The sequence below is a fragment of the Apium graveolens genome, chromosome 11 (assembly GCF_009905375.1).
Source record: "Apium graveolens cultivar Ventura chromosome 11, ASM990537v1, whole genome shotgun sequence".
Taxonomy (NCBI): Eukaryota; Viridiplantae; Streptophyta; class Magnoliopsida; order Apiales; family Apiaceae; genus Apium; species Apium graveolens.
In genome coordinates, this window is record NC_133657.1 from 175551739 (window position 1) to 175555585 (window position 3847).

Below are 3847 nucleotides of genomic sequence, written 5' to 3' on the forward strand. Positions count from 1 at the left end.
GAATCTGATTCTCTCCTCAGTCTCAGTAATAGATCTTACATGGTACCATATGGCATTACTGAATCCAGCTTCTCAGAATTGTAAGTTTTCAAGTCAACTATATCTCTTTTTAGTTCATCCACACTCAGATTCTGTCTTAAGTGCTGGATCTTCATGAGATGTAGAGAGTCTAGGTGAGCTTGAAGAATAGCCTTGGTACCAGCATCTGAAGTTTCCTGAAGGGCCTTTTGAATAGCCATCACTTGCTTGACCAAAGATACACCAAATTATCCTGGTATAGATTCCTTTGTCCAGTGCCCATCCAGGTAAATTTTAAACAGAACTTGGGCCTTCATCTCCCCCTAAGTTCATGCTTCCATCCAAAGAAACAGAGTCATCATCATTAGAATTTACTCCAAATTCTTCAGATGGCTCACCAGCTTAAGAAGGCATCCTATTGACAGCAGCTTTATCTCTTTCAAGAGATTCTGAGGTGTGTACTAAATTCAAAGTCTGTTCTGCCTCCACATTGTCCTGAGCAGCCAACAATTGGTAGGCTGACACAGGATGAGTAAAAGTGTCAGCATCCAAGGAAATGTTATCAATTTCAGCTTTGTAATGTTGCTGAAATTGTCTTCCCTTTTCAGCATCATCCACAATCATTGACTCACTAGCAATGGCTGGATCCATCCTTATTTCTCATATACCTGCCTTTCTCTCATAATCTCTCTTTTGTTGCATCAGGGTCTCACCCTGGCTCCCCACCCTCACACCCTCACCTTCACCTACTAAGGTGGGACTCCTCTCACTCACTTTTGCCAATCCTGAATAAATGGATTGCTGAGATTCACTCTTTTCCTCTCCTTTTTCCTGGGAGCAACCCAGCCTCTCACTCAATGCACTCTCCTCTCTCAGTCCTAAGAGTGACTATATTACCACTAAATCTTCTGCACTAGAAATAATTGATGTTTGAAGTTGTGCAGAGACACTCGACGGATAAGTGATATCCATCGGGTGAGTGGTAAGGCTATCCGACGGATAACTGCTGTTAAGCTTATCCGTCGGGAGACAATCACTACTCGACGGATGAGCAATATCCATCGAGAGAGTAGGAATGAATAAGGTGGGAAGGGAAACTATTGTTGACTCTGTGTTGATTGAAGTTATTTGAGGCACAGATGTCACAATAGTATCTGAAAGAATTGGCAAGTGAGCCAACAAATCATCTAAAAGATGATGCTCACTTGCACTAGATTTTGGCTTCCCCAACAGAGTTAAAGAAGGGGAATCAGGAATTGAAGTGTTTATCATATCCACTTCCAGAGAGTTCGTTGGTGAGTATGGTGTTTCAGGTGTTTCAGAGGCTTCTATTATAAGAGATTTTGGTTGTGACTCCATATTTATTGGAGCCACATCAAACTGAATTTGAGAAAGTGCATGGACTGTGTCTTTAGCACCAGTTTGTACTGTATGTGTGCCCTGTGCATCCCCAGTGGTTTTGGATTTCTTCTTTCTTGTGTAAGTTTGGGGTGAGCTTGTGTCCCTAACCCTTTTGGCCTGTGCTCTTGGCTGAGAGCTTTGTTCAATAGCCACATCCTTTTGAGAGGATGCAGCTAGAAGTGAGCTTTTGTCCTTTTTAAGCACTGCAGTTTGTTGGGAAACTGCAGTGTGGCTAGGCTGGGATTCACTCAACTCTCCAACCTTATCCTTGGGGTTTCTTTGATGTTCACCCCTTCCCTCACCTAACTGACCCTCCTTCACACTCCCCTATTTGGCTTTGGTGGATTTTTCAACTGGTACCTTTTGAGAGATACCAGAGGGGGTTTTCTTTGACTTGGATTTAGAAATTACAGTTGTTTTGGCAGCTTTGGTAGGCAACTGTTTGGTCATTGTCACAGTTGCCATAGCTACTCCTGAACTCAAAGAAATTGAGGAGATTGGAATAGTTGAGGGTATGGATGAACTTACCTCACTTACCTGAGGTGTCTGCATTACAGAAAAGTAGAACATTGGCACATCCCTATGATGGTTGGCTCTGTTCAAATCTGCAATGATTCTTCTCTCTTGAACCCAACAAGCCAATTTGTTGTTTGGGTTCTCAAGTACAATCTCTTGACAAAGATGGTTAGCCAATATCATGAAAAATCTAGCATAATATACATTTTTTCCCCTTTTGGCTAACTCACCTAGTTTAAAGCCTAACTCATACAAGACAAGGTCACTGAAATTGTAAAATTGATCTGTAACTAGCATGTATAGCATGTTAAGCATGGAAATGTTCACAGAATCAAAATTACTGATTTTCCAGAGAAAACTTTAGTAACAACATCACACATGAAACTCCATTCCTTCCTAAGACCTAATCTTCTAATATCACTTAGCTTAGTAGTAAGAAGTGCATAATGCATGGAATTAAGCATATTGATAATATCAGTGTCATTGTGTGGTGAAGTTACATTATCATCAGAAATTTTGAAACATGCTTTTATTACATCACTATTGATACAGAACTCATTACCTTTGATAGTTAGAGTGATGGTTTTGTCAATAGAGTTGTATATTGCAGTGGTCCACATCTCTTCAACAACTTCACAGAAAATTGTGGGTGATTCATGTTGGGTTTCGAAGGCATAAAACACAAGCGGATAAACGTAAATAAAACAAAAAAAATTCGAAAACCAAAAACAGGATCCATGTATAATTATGGCCAGATTATGGAGATAACGAATCATACCTTTCAAGAGCTTAACTTTCACGAACTCAACGGAGATCCTAGCTATCACGCTTTGTGTCTACCTCTCGGAGAAACACCTCTATGGTATCCACACGAGCACCTTCAAGAACGTCTCATGAACTTGACTACGGAATGGATGTACTAGCCTCCTTCTTGACGATCTGAATTGCCTCTGCCTCTCTTTGCTGCTAGGGTTTTCTCAAAAACTGTAAAAGCCTCTTTAACCTATCATTATGTATTTATAATGGCTGATTAAAAAGGCCCATAACAGCAAAGCCCAACCCTAGTAGGTATTGGATTAAATAATAAAAACGAATTTCTATTATTTAATTAATAACTAAGTCATACTTAATTATTATGGGCAAAAACATTCCTTTTAATTCGAATTTATATTATCTCAATTAAGTCTTACTTAATTATAATAAAATTCAAATAATCATCAATTAATTTAAATCCATAATTTAAATTAACTATTCCATTAAGTGCTCTATTTGTGCGACCCTATAGGCTATTATTTAATTGACAATAATTTTATTCTCTAATAAAATTATAAACAATGAGCGGTATCTAGTAATACATCATTGTTACCCAATTAAACAATAATTAAATCGTGATTAGATAAAACCTTTTGTGATTACTGTTTTTCGTGTAATATAATCCCTTTAACCATACATATTATAGATTAAACTCGAGGCATGTATTTAGTCATCCTCTTCAACATTTAATCCTGGTTTACTTAATCCATGAGTAGATTATTGAGACAAATCATTATTTGAGTATGATCATGCTTTTATAATCTCACTCAATCAAGAGGCCAATAATATCTCTCCCTAATTATAGGAGGGTTAAATCCTTTATCTATCATTCATATTTCTCATATGACTCATGATATACCCGATGTCCACTTTTATCATCACCCGATCAAAAGTAACTTTTAATGTAGTCAAAATATATTAATCCTCGTATAGAAATATAATGATTTCAAGTCAAAGGATCGTTACACCATTATCACTGTGAGTCTTTCTTATGACTTTATTAAACATGAAGAATCTCACTGTGGGTCTGTCCAGTACCATGTACTCTCATATGTACCTATGTATTGACTTTAGTATCCCCATACTTATAACCAATGAG